At 42.1% G+C, this 19644-nt stretch overlaps 1 protein-coding gene across 1 annotated transcript in view; it reads left to right on the top strand.

Moving 5' to 3' along the window:
- The window catches only part of LOC109931812 (histone deacetylase 9-like), a 948406-nt gene that overhangs the window by 612358 nt on the left and 316404 nt on the right, over window positions 1-19644 (top strand). The gene's annotated exons all lie outside the window — the stretch shown is intronic.

Genomic DNA, 19644 nt, shown 5'->3' with positions numbered 1-19644 from the left:
TCTTTAATAAGCAACCGACTCATCTCAATGAGGAAATATCAGCAGGCCTGATAACATGTGTGAAGAGGCTGGTCAGACCTTCCCAGGTATTGACTGTTTATCTGAAGAAGCACCTAAACCCAAAGCATCTTATCTGTTCTCTCTGCTGGGTATTCCTGGTGGTTTTTGTTTCTGATTCTTAGTGTCTCTCTTGCTTTTTACTCTTACCTCTTCAAGGAAGACTTTATTCTACTTGGCAATTACATTATTCTATCAGTTCTAACGAAATACCCCTATTATAAGTTGTCATTTCACTGCAAATCCTTACAACAGCTTGACCACATGTGTAACATGGTTGCCAATGCAACATGCAGTGTATGTCTTCCAGCTCCAGAAATATAGTTTCTCATCATTACATCTGGACATAATTTTACTTCACAACTTTTAAAATTTTTTTGACAACACCGGCAAATTTTCTTCTATCCATCGTTCCTGAAAGCCATGGCATCCACAATGGGTGAAAAAGAGTACAAAACACATAGGTAAGTTAATTATGAATGGCAAAGATACGTGTGGAAGAACTTTATCGTCTTTCATTACCATGAGTTCACATTTACATTGATAATACTCATCACAAGTTCAGCAGTCAAGACACATTATTCTTAAGTCATTTTTTATCCACAGTATAATAAATACCAAACAAATAAATAAACCTGCTATCACAATTCATTAAAATACTCTACATGGTGTAAGTCTGAACCATTGAGTGTCTTAGGTTCAAATTCCATTGTATGATACCAGCTGATCTTAGTCTGGCAGTCTTCAAACAAGTTCTCCTTATTCTGATCATTATGTGTAGATATGACAGGAGATTTCATTTCATTTACAATGTTGCTCCATGTAGCTGATAGTAGATCCAAGCCTATGCTCCAGGCATATTGAGTCCCATTGGTTTCCAAAGATGAATTGTGCATTAGCCACAAGGGGCTAAATTTCATACCGTCCCCCCCATTTGTAATGTGGCAGGTGAGTGTAAAATTGAGGGTAACATTATGGACTCAATTCATGACAATTCAAGGGTGTCTTCCCACTCCTGCCACAAACAGGGGACAGTACAGTGGCTCAATGGTTAGCACTGATGCCTCACAGCACCTGGGAGCCGAGTTTGATTCCAGCCTCTGGCAACTGTCTGTGGGGAGTTTGCACATTACCCCCATGTCTGCGTGGTTTTCCCCGGGTGCTCCAGTTTCCTCCCACAGTCCAAAGATGTGCAGGTTGGGTAGATTGGCCATGCTAAATTCCCCTTAGTGCCCAGGGATGCGCAAGCTAGGTGGATTAGCCATGGGAAATGCAGGGATAGGGTAGGGATCTGGGTGGGATGCTCTTCAGAGGTGTGATGTGGATTCAATGGGCCGAATGGCCTGCTTCCACAATGTAGGGATTCCGTGACAAGTGGAGGGCAGTATCAAATGTTTAGTCTGTCAACTTTTATTGTTTGGTGTGGTAGCAGGCAAGGGTGGGGCAGAGGGGTTACTTATCATTGTCCCTCTGCACCCATCAGATTCTAAGCAACGCTCTATTGCAGTCTTTTCCTGCCACTTGTCTTCTCCCTGCTGTATTTTTCATTTTCCCTGGGACTGCCCAACCTGCCTCTTTCACTCCCTTTGACCTTCTTGCTGGGATCTGCAAGCCTGACTGTGAAGACACCAGTCCCATCCATCTACCGTTGCATCCAGCGACAGCAATGATCACCATTGGGTCTGAATGTTATCCAAACAATGGCCACTGGCCAATGGTATTGATGAGACAAGAGAGCTGTCGGTCAGTTGATTTGATTTGATTGATTAATTTTCATGTGTACCTAAGTACAGTGAAAAGATTTTTTAAGAGCAGTACAGGCAGATCATAGTAAGCAAGGACATACAGATGATAGGGTGAAAAAAGAACTAGATAGGAGGCATACAGGTTACATTGCACAGGGCGTGCGCTAGACAAGGTCAACATTAGCAAGATACGCATTATTTGAAGTTACAGAGTCCATTCATTAGTCTAATAATGGCTGGGAAGAAGCTGTTCATGAACCTGCTGGTGCTTGTGTTCAGGCTTCTGTATCGTCTGCCTGACAGAAGAGATTGTAGGGGAGCATTACAAGGGTGCGATGGGTCTTTGATGAATTTAACAGCTTCTCCACGGCTCTGGGCCGTGTAAATGGAGTCCATGGGTGGAAGATTGGCTTTTGTGATGGCCTGAGTTATGCACACAACTTTCTGTAGTTTCTGAAGGCCCTGGACACAGCAATTGCTTTACCAGGCAGTTATGTACCTGGACAGTGTGCTTTCAATGGTGTGTCTATAAAAGTTGGTGAGGGATCTTGTGTACATGCCAAATTTCCTGAGCTGCCTGAGGAAGAGAAGGCATTGTTGTGCCTTCTTGTCCGTCGCATCTATGTGGTAAGTCCAGGACAGGTTGTCAGTCATCATCACTCAGAGGAGCTCGGATGCTCATCACCCTCTCAACCTCAGCTCCGTTGATGTAGATGGGGGCATGTTCTCCTCCCTTCTTCCTGAAGTCAATGATCAGTTCTTTAGTTTGCCAACGTTGAGGGAGAAGTTGTTTTCATTGCACCAGGTCACCAAGCGCTCTATCTCCTTACTGTATTCTGACTTGTCATTGTTTGATATCCGTCCTATCACAGTGGTGTCATGAGCAAACTTGTAGATAGCATTCGTTTGGAATTTGGCAACCTCACCATGGATGTACAGAGAGTACAGTAGGAGAATGAAGATGCATCCTTAGGGAGCTCCAGTGTTGAGGATTATCGTGGAGGAGGTGCAATTGTCTATCTTCACTGACTGCGGTCTGTGGGTTAGAAAGCTGAGGATCCAGTCATAGAGGGTGGAGCTAAGACCTTGGTCTTGCGGAGGTCATATCTGGATTCTCTGTACAGGTCTGGGTTGTCCGGTGTGAATGCTGCACGCAGGCAGTTCCTACCTCCCAAATAGGTCAAGTAGCCTGCCTCAAGCCAGTTAATGTCCAACTAGCTCATCCCCCAACAGTTATGCCATGGCACAAGGAAGGGATCTGTAATCAGTGTTACATCACAACCAAGATTTGAAAAGCAATACTCTTACAACATTTGTAATACATTGTCCTTAAGAAATAAGATTTCCTTAAAAGTTACTATATTTGGACTTCATACACAGGAGCAATGTCTAAATGTACTGAATAATTTTAACTGATTGCTGTGATTTGACTCATATAGTGAAGTCAAGGACATTTTTAAGCACTAAACTGTGAACTCATCTTCCCTTGGAGTTGATTATCTTGTCTCTTATGACAGCTAAAGGAGATCATTCTGAATTTGATAATAGCAATTAAAATCAGGACAGATGTACAAGAGGCAATTAAATCAATACCATTTCTGAAGAAGGGTCCCAACCCAAAATATCAACTTTCCTGCTCCTCTGATGCTGCCTGGCCTGCTGTGTTCCTCCAGCTCCACGCTGTGTTATCTCTGACTCCAGCATTGGCAGTTCTTACTATCTCTAATTGGATCAATACTTCCTGTTTTCCACTATCATTCAAGGAGCTACTTTCAAAAATGCTTTCGTAGGCATTTAAAACAAAGTGGGAAAGGATGAGGTGAAGATTGAGTAACCTTTCGAAAGAAAGAAATTAAGTTTTTGCAGCTCAATATCAAATGTCTGAGGACATCTCAATCTGTTTCACATAGAATGTATTGATACATAAAATAGTAGCTATTTTATACATAACAATGACCCATAAATAATAACCAGGTTGCTTATTGGCCAATTAATCTCTTTCATTCTTCGTTACGTAAGAAGAGATTGATCGCCAAGATTTATCTGTTCCTCAAAAGTTTCTACAAAATCTTTAACAACCACATAAGGAATAGATTCAAGTATGGGCAGACCATGTCTTTGTTGCATGCCTCATGCAAAACATAGTACCTTTAACAATTGGATTAATTACATTAGTACACATGAGTGTCCAATTTCCTGTGCTTAAGAACTCCTGGTGCAGAGATGAACCAAGTGTGCCAAGCAGAGGTGTGCTTCCCAGTTTGAAAGATGGAATAATTTTATATCCTAATAATCCAGGTGGAAGTCCTCACTTGCTCTGAATTTACATTGAAAATATGCTGATGTAGGAGACAAATTATTTTCTGACTAGTTAAATATCAGAACATCATGTGCTGCAGGTGCTCAGATTTGAGCAATGTGCACTTGATGGGCAAGACTCCCTTTTGAGAGCAGTAAGATGATAAGTTAACCATTCTGTTTCAATACAATGAGTAGACCAACTTCCAATAGTATCTGTCTGTAATAAAATGATCATGTGCATTGTGTCTAACCACAGCTTCTTGCTTTGTAGTGGCAGTATGTTGTAAGTTTATTACACAAATTTAGAGTCTGTGATAATTAACAGGGGAAAAAGCATTCAAGTATGTTCCAGTCTGGTGGATAATGAATCATCACATTTTAAAAATAGAACTATTTCGGTCATGTAATAATTTTCTTTTACTGTTATTACTTATTGTAGCAATTTGTGTACTGGAAAAATTATCATCATAACATTCTGAATGTGAGTCAATAACTAATCAAAGAAAAACATTCAGCATCCAGAAACTTAGAGGATAATTTTCACCTCCAAAATGGATGGATTTGTATTGTGTGAGAAATGGTATTGAATATATTAATATATTTTAAATTTCAAACCTAGCCCCAACCCATTGACTTCTGGCTTTACTGATGGTATATTTTAAAATTCATTGTCATGGGATGTGAAAGTTGGTGATGTGGCATTGCTTTTGAGCCAAGAGCCTGCAGGCTCAGTAACCTTTCCTTTGTTTACCCCATGAAGTCTGACCGGCTCCTCCACCCACCTCCTATGATTTCTAGTACCTGCATTCTAATTTTCAACTACCCCAAAATATGACCCCAAGAATAGTTTGTACTTTTGGTTTGAATCATGTGTTCATATTTTTCCATTGTTTTCCATTGTTTTCCATTTTCCTTGTGGGCTTAGTCTACCTCCACAGTTTTCCCTTTGAACTGTATTCCTTTCTCATGGTCACACCCCTTTCAGTCTGACTCACACTCCCAGCAGATGATATTCTTCAAAATCAAGAGATGGATCTCTAGCTTCTTTTTCACCACCTTATCCAGGATTGCTGATAAAAGTTTACTGTGCAGTCCCTTTAAACTGAAAACAATGCAGAGCTGATGTCATTGACTTTTATCCAAACTGAGCCTGATTGCTGGAGAAACTGTGTCACCTGCCTGAAGCCAGAATTGGGAATTGAAGAGGACTCATATTGGACTTGAAATGTTGACCTGGCTTTTCTGCTGGCCAGTCATTATTCCAGATAAGAGTTGTGTGTGAGCATCCTGTAGAATCACCATCTGAAGGTTTCCATTTAAATTCGACATTTTGGAGAGTTCTGATGAAATTAGCTAAAATAGTTACTCAGAAAAAGTTAGCCTATTAAATAGCAAATCAATGAACTCTGTACTTTTACACCCACCACTCCAGCTTCCCTAGACCACTTGTAGCACCCAGACTCTGACCTGACCACTCTCAACATCCCCTTCCACTGGACCACCCCTCCCCTGGTGGACCAGACTTGACAAGCAGTTTGCCAAGCTCGACGCAACCCATCTGGATCAGACTGGAACACCAACCACCCTCACTGCTGGACCAGAAGCTTGGTACCTAAAACCCATCCTTCCCTCCTTCCAGCAAACTCAATTTCTCCTATCCAGCCTGACTTATTCTAAACACTGCAACATTTACCTTGTACCCTGTCACCTTCCCCACTTGCAAGCTTACCCCTTCATACTTGATGTCCTGTCCACCTGGCACCCTACACTTTACACAGCTGCCACACTACACAGCTGGCTCCCTACCCCCTATTCATCTGGCACCTTACTTGCCTGGCACCCTAACTCATCTGGCATCCTACTTAGCTGGCACCTTGCCCAGGTTACTGCCTATTTAGCTGGCACCCTATTCACCCTACTCATCTGGTAGCATACCCAAGCATGCTGGCATCCTACTTACCTGGCACTTGATTTACACAGAAATCAACTCCCACTCCCCCATCCCAAGTGGCATCTTACCCTCTCAGCACACTAACATCACCCTTACCTTATTTTACTTGTGGTTTGATAGCGGCTGTCCAAGTGACTGTCAGAACCTTTACATTTCAGAATAAAACAGCTAACTGCTGTGAAAAGGAGGCATGGTTTGGCTTCCTCTCAAGGTCCTAAACTCTGCAAGAACTGACAGAATGGAATTACACCTCCTTATTTCTGAGGGAGTCCTGAGCAGAATCTCCTCTCAGAAATGTGGAGCTCCCTTCTTTCATACAAAGGACCTCAAAAGTAGTTATCTCAGGATTACTACCAGTGCCACGAGCTAGTCAGAGTAGAAACAGCAGGATATATGGGATGAACATGTGGCTGAAAAGATGGTGTGAGGGGGAGGGTTTCAGATTCATGGGGCATTGGGATTGGTTCTCGGGCAGGTGGGAGCTGTACAAATTGCATGGGTTACGCTTGGGCAGGACCAGCTCTGATGTCCTTGGGGGATACTTGGTAGAGTGGTTGTGAGGATTGTGTTGCAAGGGAGTGAGAACCAGAGGAGCAGGGTAGTAGATGCAGAAATTGAGGGAGAGGTAAAAACCAAGGTAAACATGACTAAGAACAAGAACAGGTAGGGAAATGGTGCTGAAAAGAGCGGGGGAGATGGTCTGAAATGCATGTGCTTCAGTGTGAGAAGTATAATAAGCAAGGTAGATAAACTCAGAGCTTTGGTTAGTACTTGGAGCTATGATATTATTGTGATTATAGAGACTTGGCTGAAAGAGAGGCAGAACTGGCAGCTGAATGTCCCATGATTTAGATGTTTCAGATGTGATAGAAAGGAAGGTAAAAGGGGTGGGGGAGTTGCATTACTGGTAAAGGAGCATCTCACAGCTGTACTGAGGGAGGACACATTACAGGCCTCATGCAGTGAGGCAGTATCGGTAGAACTCAGGAATAGGAAAGGGTAAATCACAATGCTGGGGGTATGCTACAGGCCTCCCAGCAGCCAGCGGGAGATAGAAGAAAGAATATGTAGACCGATTTTGGAAAGATGTAAAAACAGCAGGGTTATTGTGGTGGGTGATTTTAACTTCCCCTATATCGACTGGGACTCACTAGGTGTTAGGGGCTTGGATGGGGCAGAATTTGTAAGGACCATCAGGAGGGATTCCTGACACAATATATAAACAGTCCAACCAGGGAAGGGGTTATATTGCGATAGTAGGAACTGCAGGTACTGGAAAATCTGAGATAACAAGGTGTAGAGCTGGATGAAAACAGCAGGCCAAGCAGCATCATAGGAGCAGGAAGGCTGACGTTTCGGGCCTATACCCTTCATCAGAAATCTGGGATAATCCTGGGAATTACATGACTGAGTCTCACATCGGTGGTAAGGAAATTATTGGAAAAGATTCTCAGGGACAAGATCTATATGCATTTAGAAGCAAATGGACTTATTAGTGATAGACAGCATGGTTTTGTGTGGGGGAGGTCATTCCTCGCTAACTTGATCAAGTTTTTTGAGGAGGTGATGAAGATGATTGATGAGGAATAAGCGGTTGGTGTTGTCTACATGGATTTCAGTAAAGCCTTTGACAAGAACAAAAACAAAGTTGCTGGAAAAGCTCAGCAGGTCCAGCAGGTCTGGCAGCATCTGTTCTAAAGAAGGGTCACCGGACCCAAAACATTAACTCTGTTTTCTCCTTCACAAAGCTGAGCTTTTCCAGCAACTTTGTTTTTGTTCCTGATTTACAGCATCCACAATTCTTTCAGTTTTTAAGCCTTTGACAAGGTCCCTCATGGCAGACTGATACAAAAGGTGAAGTCAATGGTATCAGGGATGAGCTGGCAAGATGGATACAGAACTGGCTTAGTCATAGGAGAGAGAGGGTAGCAGTGGAAGGATGTTTTTCAGAATGGAGGGCTGTGCTTTGTTCCACAGGGAGCAAGTGCTGGGACTAATGCTATTCATGATCTACGTAAATGATTTTGAGAAAAAACTTGGCAGGTCTAATTAGTAAGTTTGCAGACAATACAAAGATTGGTGGAGTTGCAGATAGTGAGGAGGATTGTCAGAGGATACAGCAGAATATAGATCAGTTGGAAGCATGTGCAGAAAAATGGCAGATGGAGTTTAATCTGGACAGATGTGAGCTGATGCATTTTGGAAGGTCAAGTACAGGTCGAAATTATACAATGAATGGCAGAACCCTTAGGAGTATTGATATGGAGAGGCATCTCATGTCCAGGTCCACAGATTACTGAAGGTAGCAGCATAGGTAGATAAGATAGTAAAAAAGGCTTACGGCATGCTTGCCTTCATTGGAAGGGGCATTGAGTATAAGGATAGACAAGCTATGCTGCAGTTTTATAGAACTTTAGTTAAGCCACACTTGTGATATTGCATACAGTTCTGGTCACCACACTACCAGAATGATGTGAATGCTTTGGAGAGGGTACAGAAAAGGTTTACCAGGATGTTGCGTGGTATGGGGGATTTTAGCTATGGAGAAAGGTTAGATAAACTGGGTTTGTTTTCACTGGAACACAGGAGGTTGAGGGGTGACCTAATAGAAGTTTATGAGATTGTGAATGGCATGGGTAGCGTGGTAAGTATGGGGCTTTTTACCAAAGTGGAGGGGTCAATTACTAGGGTTCACAGGTTCAAGGTGTGAGGGGGGTAGTTTAAAAGAGATGTGCGAGGCAAGTTTTTCACCCAAAGGGTGGTGAGTGCCTGGGACACATTGCCAGAGGTGGTGATGGAAGCAGACACATTAGCAGCATTCAAGAAGCACCAGGACAAATACATGAATAGGAAGGGAATAGAGGGATACAGATCCTGAAAGTGAAGACAGTTTTAGTATGGAAGAGCAAAATGTGTTGCCACAGGCTTGGAGGGCCGAAGGGCCTGTTCCTGTGCTGTATTGTTCTTTGTTCAAAGAAGGACTGAAGTAGCAATCCGTGCTATATTGTCCCTTCTCAGAAAATGCGGCCTGAAGCCAGCATTGGGAACTGAAGAGTCATAATGGACTTGAAACATTAATTTTGTTTCTGGTTCCACAGATGTTGCCAAACTGGTGAGTTTCTTTGGCATTTTGTTTTTATTTGAGAAACAAGTAGCTATTTAGCTATTTATTTTCGACTCACTGGCTGGAAGAAATGAATGACCAGATGAAAATTCACACTGTTCTCTTCAGTAATACTTGTGCGATTTGCCTGCAGCATACAGGCCAAGCACTGACACTTGAGCACACCGTTCCCCAAATACTCCAAGCCTGTCACTCCGGAAAGATGTGGAAACTTCTGCAGCTGCTGATTTACACAATTCCATCCAGCCCTGTTCGACTATTCCCTGTTATGACCATTATTCTCTCTCACTGTGGTCATTCCCTTTAAAATGCCCACACCCCTTAAGATCAAAGGATACAATCTGTAATGTATATGACAGACAGCTGGATTGTCTTTTTTTTTGCCAGGTTTAGCTGGGCCATATAAAGCACGATGAGGTCATGTTCTTCTCATTCATCACTGCTCACTATTCCAGAATTAGCCTCCTTAACGTTTTCCTATCTCCGTTTTAACAGCCTCACCATGCGTATGCTGCCTTGAAGCTTGGCTTTTACACTGGACTCCAGCTTGAACGCCAGTCATCCACCCTTTAAAAAAAAATCATGGGATGCTTCAGAAGGTGGTGATCTGCTTTTCTTAATCACTGTAGTCCATGTAAAGTGGATAAATCCACAAGATTTTGACCAGCCTCAGTGAAGGATTGGTGAATTGCTTCTGAATCAGGATAGTGAGAGATTTGGGGAGGGATCTTGAAGGTTGGTGTTCCTATGAACCTGGTACCGTTGGTCTTTTGGATGATAGAGGTTGTGAGTTTGGAAGATGTTATTGAAGAAGGCTAAGTAAATTAGTGCTGTGTGCCTTGGAGATGTTATGAGTTGCTGTTCACTGCTACTGTTGCGATGGTCAGAATTAGAGATGAAAATGCTCATTAGGATACAAATCAAGCAAACCGTTTTGTCTGAACGGTGGCAAGCCTTTCAAGTATTGTTAGAATTGTACTTGTCCACACATGAAAAGGAGTATTCTATCATATAACTGACCTGTACCTTGTAGATGGCAGAGAGATTGTGGCAGTCAGTAGGTGTGTATTTTGCTGCTGAATTCCTAGCCTCTGACCTGTTCTTGCAACCAGTGTGTTTTTATTTATGATACTTTCCATTAACTTTAGCCTAGCCAAAACTCTGCTGTCTGTATCTGAACTTGCACCAAGTCCTGTTCACCCAATACTGCTTTGCGTGCTGACTTAGGCTGGCTCTCAAGTAAAAGTACCTTCATTTTAAAACTTCCATTCTTGTTTTCAAAACCTTTTCATCTTTTCCTTCACAGATAGTAAGAAGTGCCGATGCTGGAGTCAGAGATAACACAGTGTGGAGCTGGAGGAACACAGAAGAAGGATCCTGACCTGAAACGTCAACTTTCCTGCTCCTCTGATGCTGCCTGACCTGCTGTGCTCCTCCAGCTCCACACTATGTTATCTCATCTTTTCCTTTCCTTGTTACCTCCTCCAGTCCCACAATCCTCTGAGATCTCCAAGCCCGTCCAGTTCTGGAATTCTACACATCTTTGATAATAGTTGCTTCACCATTGGCAGTCATGCCATCAACTGCCTGGGCAGAATGCTCTGGAAATCCAGCATAATGTTCTCTGCTTCTGTACTCCATTTTCTTTCCTTAAAGTTCCATTGGGGAAGCAATGGCCTAGTGGTATTATTGTTGGACTGTTATTCCACAGGCCCTGAAAATGATCTGGGGACCTGGGTTTGAAGCCCGCCACAGCAGATGGTGGAATTTAAATTTGATTAAAATATCTGGAATTAAGAATCTAATAATGACCGTGAATCCACTGTTGATTGTCATAAAAGCCCATCTGGTTCACTAATGTCCTTTAGGGAAGGAAATTGCCATCCTTACCTGGTCTGGCCTGCACGTGACTCCAGACCCACAGCAATGTGGTTGACTCTGAACTGAATTAGGGCTGGGCAATAAGTACTGCAGAGCTAGCAGCGCCCTCATCCTGTTAATGAATAAAGAAAAATAAGATCTATCTGATAGGCACACCGTTGGTTCCAAAGAAAAGCTTTTTATTGGACTCAATACATTAACACTCTCACAGATGCTGCCAGACCTGTTGAGTTTCATCAGTACTTTCTGGCTTAATTTCAAATCTCCAGCAGCCACAGTATTTTGCTTTAATTTTGGTCATCTGTGCTAATGTCTTCCTGGGTGGCTTGGAATCATAATTTGTTTATTAACACTCCTATGAAGTGCCTTTGGACACCTCATCATGTTGGAACGATGACATAAATGCACCTTTTTTTAGGGTTAAAATTCACCCCTTTGAATCTGACCGCTTTCATGCAAGCTCCTCATGGTGTGTGTGAGAATGTAACTTCAGCTCAGGACAGGGCATGACTTGGCTTTGTCATGATTGATTAGTTTTCCAACATTCTTTGTAATTCAGGCACAGTTCCAATTTCTTTTCCTCTCAGTTCATCACCTGTGTCTTGAAAAGAGTAAGCACATCATTGTATCACTGCAGCAGAAACTAGGAAGGAGGCAGATTTAAGGTCTATATTTCTATATTTTAACTCAAATGTTATTGTACATTTTAAGTGACATTGTAAATCATTTTTGAAAATGCATGACAACAATGCAGCCTGAGGCAGCTTTTGAAAATTAATTTAATTCTTGTCCATCTTCTTTTTCTAAATAGTAATCTGGTTATATTAAACTAATTCATATTTGTTATTAAATGCATGTGACACTGTGCTTTAAGTAAAAAGCTACCTGTGCAACTTGTTCAGGACTGTATCATCTTTTGATTTTTTTTTTCCTCTCCACCATACAACCCCAGTGCAGCACAAACAATGTGAAGGGGGTTACCTGGAGTTGGAAAATGAGTCAACGTCTGTTTCATTGTGATTTTGCTTCTGTAGCACCAGATTTTTTTGCATTTTGGGTATAACTTTGTCTAAAATGAATGTGCATGTGAAGGCTTCTGGTATTGGTTGTGCCCAACATGATTTCAGTGAGGGCATTAGTGCATGCCCAGGATATATCTGCTTAAAGTATGCATTAGTGCATGCCCAGGATATATCTGCTCAAAGTATGCACAGGCAACCAATTTTGGCATGTGCCATTGTATAATACTGATGTGATGCCAAAGCTGCCATTTTGCAGCTCAATGCTCCAGCCACCTCTTAACCTTGAAGAGCTGAACGTGTATTCAGCAGCAAGAATGATGCCCCATCAGCGTTAATTTTCCATTTACTTGATGATTGATTACTGATGGCTCTTATTGAATTATAAAAGTGTTTCATGGTTTCCAAAATTATTTAAAGTTGTTGAAGTCTACAGGGAGTGGCACATGCTGAAAGACTTTGACAAGACTTCAAGGAGACAGCTCAAGCCACTTACTCTCAGAAGGAAGTACAGAAATTGTAATCTTTTTGGACTAAAGCAATGCAGGGAAAACTAACTGAAACAATACAGAGTCAGCTGGAAAAGGGAGGGAAGGAAGGGGTAAAGGGTAATCAGCAAGTGTCTATATTCACCTAAAATGTATAAAAAGCAATTGTTGTGACTCAACTGTGGCAAGAAGTAGAATGTTAGAAGTCTCTGCTTCAGTAACTTCATTGTCATTGGAATTTATCAGCTCCTGCAGCTACAACTGTAACCTCAGAGCAGGATGAAGACAGCATTTCCAGAAACTGGCAGGATGCCTTTGGCGATGCAAACTTCAGTGTCGGGCTTTTTCCACAATGGAACAGGCGATATTTGCAACATCTCCCAAATCATCATCTGCTTCTCTATAAGGGAAATTGTTGAGATTCCCTTTTCAAAGAGAATCAAACATATTTCATTCGCCCTTACCAAAGAGAAGTAGTATAAGCATGTCTATGGCTTTAGACGTATATATACTTCTTCCTTTACGCAGGGTGCAATTGACTATATGTACTTTGCTTTGTGAATGCCTCATGTCAATCCTGAGGTGTAACACAAACAAGCAAACAGCTGGTATATGACCACATGCACCCTATTAATCAGGCTCCTTACAGCATTTATTAAGTCTTCATTCCACAGCGCCATCTGTATTTGAATCACCATGACAAACTAAAGAGCAACGGGGCAACCAAGGCTTCATTGACTACATGGCTCATCAGCATGGGTGTAATCTTCAGATATGTGCATATGATGAAAGCCATGCAGTACTTGGCAGAGTGTATGTGTTAAGATTCATTGAGGTCTGTAATGTGCTCCACAGTTCCAGCATCATGAGAGAGAACAGCACTTGCCATCTGTGATCCAGTGAACCACTGAAGGAGAGTAGGCAACTAATACTGCCTGTCTCTGACAGACAATTTGATCGATTTCTGTGATTGTGATAGCAATGAATACAAGCCCATACACTTTATCTTTTGCCTAAAATTGGCTATCACAGCTGTCACGATTTCCGAGGATAGCATACAGGAAATCAAGCTCTGCTTTCTCGGAGTCGTCACAAACGTTAATGTTTTTAAAGGATTTTGCAAAATCTCCAAGCTAGCTGATTTTCAGCTTTAGAACGCAAATTTGAAGAACAGCACGTTATCTTCCACCTGGGCACCCGACAGCCCGGAGAACTCAACGTTGTGTTCTCTAATTTCAAATAACCTTCCGACCCATCCCCTGGCTCCCTTTCCAGCCCCACCTCCTCCCTTCCATTCCACCTTCTGACCCTCACTTCCAGCCACCAATCAGATTCATTCCTCCCATCGACCAACCAGGTCATACCTACTACCAGTGTCCACCAATCATCACCATTCCGCCTCCACCCCTTTCCCCCCTCTTTTTCTGCAGCTCCCTCTATCCCCACATCCAGTCCTAGGGAAGGGTAATGCCTGAAACTGTTGACTGCTCCTTTCCTCCAGATGTTGCCTGGTTTGCCGTGTTCTTCCAGCCTCCTGTTTGTCTACCTTGGATTCCAGCAGCTGCAGTTTTATTGTCACTCGTTGATTTTCAGATTCAGTTTGATAGAAAGCAGGAGCCAGGTTTTGTAATTAGCAAGAAATCACTATTTATTATGCACTATTAAGTTTCTCGCGACAGGTAAACAACTGAAATAAAGGAAGGAAACTCCACAAATTGAAACTCTAAACCCTTAATAAATCCTCAACTCCTTGCACACCACAGATAGATGAATATCAACCAGGAAAGAAAATATGAGTAGAGGGACAACTGGGAAAAGAGTTTCCTGGTCTTCATTCACAAAATCTGTTGGTTTGGTTCTTGTTGATCTGAAGGTTTCTCCTCGACCTTCCTTCTTCCCATTGTTTCCACTGGTTTGTAGGAGGCATAGGAATGGTATTTCACTATGAAAGATAAGTCAATGGATGTTGTATGTGTGGACTTCCAGAAGGCTTTTAATTAAGTTCCACACAAAAGATTGTTAGCTAACATGGAAGTTCATGGAATTGAGGGAAATCTATTGACATGGATAGGAAATGACAGGAAGCAGAGAGTTGAAATCATGGGTAAGTACTCAAACTGTCAGGACATGACTAGTGGTGTCTTGCAGGGATCTGTGTTTGGGCCTTAATTATATACAATATTTATAAAAGTTCAACTATCCAAATTTGCTGATGATGCAAAATCGAGCAGCATGACAACAGAATAAAATGACAACAGGTTATTGATAGATTAGATGAATAGGTAAAGCTGCAGCAGATGGATTTTAATATAAGCAAGTGTAAGGTTGTCCATTGATAGATTAAGGTACTTTTTAGATGGTGCAAAGTTAAATACAGTGGATATCCAACAAGATTTGGGGGTTGAGGTGCATAGCTCTTTTAACTGCCACACACGCACAGGTGCAGAAAATAGTCAAGAAGGTTATTGGAATGCTAGCCTTCATACCCAGGGATGCAGATGTTATGCTGCAGTTATACAAAACTCTAGTTAGACTCCACTTGGAGTACTGAGAACAGATCTGGGCACCACACCTTAGGAAGGATGTTTTGGCCCTGGAAGGAGTTCATAAAGTAGGTTTACAAGGATGATACCTGGACATCAGAAGTTAAGTTATGAGGAGAGATTAGAAAAAAAAAATCATTCTTCTCTCGAATTTAAAAGGTTAAGGGCTGATCTAATCTAGGTTTTCAGGGTATTAACAGGGAAAGACAGGGTAGGTAAAGATAAACAATTTCAAATGGGTGAAGATTCTAGAAACAAGGGGGCACAGTCTAAAAATTAGGGCCTGGCCATTTAGGAGAGATGTTAGAAAGCACTTGTATAAGCAAAGAGTAATGGAGGTTTGGAATTATCTTCATCAAATGGCAGCCAATGTTAATTCAGTTGTTAAATTTAAATCTGTGACCTTTTTTTATTATTAAGCAAGATAAGGGCCCAAGGTAGGCATATGAGGCTGAGGTATAGATAAGCCATGATCTTATTGAATGGCAGAGCAGGCTCGAGGAGCTAAAGGACGGTACTCCTGCTACTATGTTCCTAAAGGTTTCTGACTTTTCCAATTCAAGGTCACAACTTGCAGCATCGGCAGAATTAAAGATAAGCTTGTTTTCTTGATATTTAAGGTGGCATACTGCAGAGAATTGAAGCGATTTTTTTTTTTGCAGCTGCAGATTTGCTGGTATTGCCTGGTTATTGACAGGCAAAGGGCATTTGTCATTGAAAATAAGTCTCTTCCAAAAACCAATCAGCTTCATTTGTAACCAGCTCCTTGGCTCCATCTCATCTACACACGGATGGAACCCACAGCTACACAAGCAGAGTTCATAATAGGAATCAAGTTCCTTACTTTGAAAACATGCTTGTAAATCCCTGATTCAAAACAGTTATTTTTTGTTGTAATCCATAGTTTTAAAAAGCACAAATTAAAAATGTGCAGTCATGTCTTTTCACTGCACTCTTCTGACCATAATACAAAAATAAATGTTGCAAAACAAAATTTCAGGCCACGTTTTTTAAATTAAACCATGCCATCCTGCATAACAGAGTCAACTAATCACTCTTTTTGCATTCTCTTAGTGCTGATTTTCCATGTGCCTTTATCCATCCTAATGCTGTTATGAAGTTCTATCCCCGCGGCTGCAGCATGACAAATGACTTTCAATTGGGAGGACTGTAGACAGCCTTAGAAGATGAGTTTGAGTAGCTCTGGGCCCAGAAGTCTTGACTTTGAATTGCACCACTTCGACATGTGTGACGCCCGTCTGGGCTGGCTGAGAGACAACAGCATGGACACTGGTAGAATTGCAATGCAAGAAAGATGAGTATTATCGTTCTGAGAGAAGACAACAGTCTGAAGTCTAAGGTTCCTCCTCAGCAATCCTAACAGTGTTTTGGAGGCCAGCTGGCTGGAGGCCCGAGCAGAGCAGGGACAATCAGCGAGCACAGAGCGGAGCAGGGATGGCCAGCATGCCCAGAGCAGAGCAGGGACAGCCAGCATGCCCAGAGCAGAGCAGGGACAGTCAGCGTGCCCAGAGCGGAGCGGGGACGATCAGCGTGCCCAGAGCGGAGCGGGGACGATCAGCGAGCCCAGAGCGGAGCGGGGACGGTTGTTGGACTGGGGACCAATGTGGGTGGTCAGCGGCTTGCAAGCCCAGTCAGACCATATGTGGAAGAACCCTGCACTGATCTACTTGCGAGCCCTTTATGGAAAGAATGTAAAGTTTATCATTTTAATTTTATTCCTTATTTTTCTAACTTACATTATGAATAACGGTAAGATAATGTAATTTTTTTTATTTTCCTATTTTGTATCTAAGATCTGTACCTAGGTACTTTGTACCCAAGATGGCGCCAAGTGGGACAACGTTGTAAACTTTTCACTGTACTCCTGTACTTCTGTACTTGAGTACATGTGACAATAAACCTAATTCTAATTCCAAAGATTGCAGCACTATTATGTGGCATTCCTAATCCACTTGAATACTGGTATCTGTTACTATAATGGCAGCAATTGTAGCTTCCCTGGCTGTAAGTTGAGCTCTCAAGACTTCAAACTGAGCTTTTACTGCATAATTCAGGTGTTGGGTCTCTTCTGCTTGTGCTGTATCAAGGCTGACGCATTGATGATCAGATACTACGCCAGCGTTAGGTCTTGCAAGAATTCACTTGGAGTTGAGGACCACTTCCACACGGAGTGGATGAGCCTCAAGCTCAGTGCCATGTTGGTGGTAGACTCATCCAAACTGTTTGGCAGAGACCATGGATTTTCTTGTAGTCCTGTTCACATATTTCATGTTGCAAAGTGTAACAACCATGCAAGGGGGTCTAGAGTAGCTCCCCTTCTTTTCACACATCTTATTTGAATGTAACAGGTTTTGAATTTAGAAAAATTGTATTTGCCAATTCGATGTGTCTTCCCCAAGATAGGATTTCTTGAGTGAAGCAAGTGAGTGCTTTGTATTATTGTAATAAATCCACATCGGTAAAGTATTATAAGTATTAAATATGTAAGAAATACATCCTGTCTTCCGAATATCACACAAAAATACACAAACTTAAGCCACAACTATAACAACACATACCACAGAGTAGAGGGCTGTTAACAATTGTCAAATTGAAGCTCATTAAGAAAGAATAAGGTTATTAAGAGTTCATTGATTATAGCTGACTGGTCAGTTTGTAGCTATCTAAAGGCCTTGGCCCTCAGCTGGCACTTTAAGATTGTCACTGACATAATTTCCTCCTTCTGGAAAAGTTACTGTGAAAACTGAAGCCTTCCTTGAAAAATTCTCCAATCTTCTCTGGAAACATGTCTCCTTGGTCAGTACATCCAAAATTTGGTTTGTTACATGACTTATCTCTAACTGCCGCCAGAAATACAAAAACTAATTGTATCGTCTAGAAAGGTATCCTCAATGAGCATTGGCCTGCATAATTATCTTCAGAAAATAGAGTCATATAGCATGGAAACAGAAACTTTGGTCCAACTCGACCATGCTGACCAAGTTTCCCAAACTGAACTAGTCCCATTTGCCTGCATTTTGCCCATATCTCTCTAAACCTTTCCTATTCATGTACCTGTCCAAATGTCTTTTAAATGTTGTAACTGTACCTGCATCTAGTACTTCCTCTGGCAATTCATTCCACATGCGAACCACCCTCTGTGTCAAAAAACTGCCCCTCAGGTCCCTTTTAAATTTTTCTCCTCCTATCGGCAGGAGGAGGTGAGGAGTTGAGGGGGTTGGATTATGAGAAGAGACTGAGTAGATTGGGATTATACTCATTGGAATTCAGAAGAATGAGGGGAGATCTTATAGAAACATATAAGATTATGAAGGGAATAGATAAGGTGGAGGCAGGGAGATTGTTTCCACTAGCAGGTGAAACTAGGACTAGAGGGCATCGCCTCAAAATAAAGGGAAACAGATGTAGGACTGAGGTCAAGAGGAACTTCTTCACCCAAAGGGTTGTGAATCTGTGGAATTCCCTGCCCAGTGAAGCGGTTGAAGCTACCTCGCTGAATGTTTTTAAGGCAAGGCTAGATAAATTTTTGAACAGTAAAGGAATTTAGGTGAGTGGGCGGGTAAGTGGAGCTGAGTCTCAAAAAGATCAGCCATGATCTTATTAAATGGCGGGGCAGGCTCAAGGGGCCAGATGGCCTACTCCTACCCCTAGTTCTTATGTTCTTATGTTCTTATCTTAAAAATATGCCCTCTAGTTTTCAACTCCCCTGTGCTAGAGAAAAAAAAAACTTTGCTATTCACCTTATCTATACTCTTCATGATTTTATAAACTTCTTTCAGGTCGAGCCTCAACTTCCTATGCTCTACGAAAATAGTCCTTGCCTATCCAGCCTCTCCTTATAATGCAAGCCCTCCAGTCCTGGCAATATCCTTGTAAATCTTTTCTGAGCCCTCTCCAATTTAATAATATCCTTCGTATAGCAGGGTGACCAGAAATGTACACAGTACTCCAAAAGTGGCCTCACCAACAATCTGTTTCATCTCAACTCCTACACTTTAGGTAATTAACTTCCGTATGGTTCATTCTTCCGTGGTTGACAACTGTAAATATCTCCACTTTGATAAGGCAAGAAGAAAGCTGTTTGCACGTTCCTAGGGGTATATTAACTCTACTGGAATCATTACCGACCCTGCTTCTTCATTCCATTGAATAGAGTGTGTACTGTAATGCAAACTGCAACAACCATTTTTGATTTCACTGAGTATCCTTGTTTCAGTTATAAAAACTGTCTTTTTAAATATCATAGAATCCCAACAGTGTGGAAGCAGGCCATTTGGCCCATTGAGTCCACATTGACCCTCTGAAGAGCATCCCACCCAGACTTACTCCTTACACTATCCCTGCATTTCCCATCTTAGACACTATGGGCAATTTAGCATGGCCAACCTACCCAACCTGTGCATCCTTGGACTGTGGGAGGAAATGAGAACAGCTGGAGGAGGCCCACGCAGACACAGGGAGAACATCTAAATTCCATGCAGATAGTCACCCAAGGCTGGAATTGAACCTGGGTC

This window comes from Rhincodon typus, chromosome 2 (genome assembly GCF_021869965.1).
Source record: "Rhincodon typus isolate 14 chromosome 2, sRhiTyp1.1, whole genome shotgun sequence".
NCBI classification, from domain to species: domain Eukaryota; kingdom Metazoa; phylum Chordata; class Chondrichthyes; order Orectolobiformes; family Rhincodontidae; genus Rhincodon; species Rhincodon typus.
This window is presented reverse-complemented; position numbering and strand designations above follow the sequence as displayed.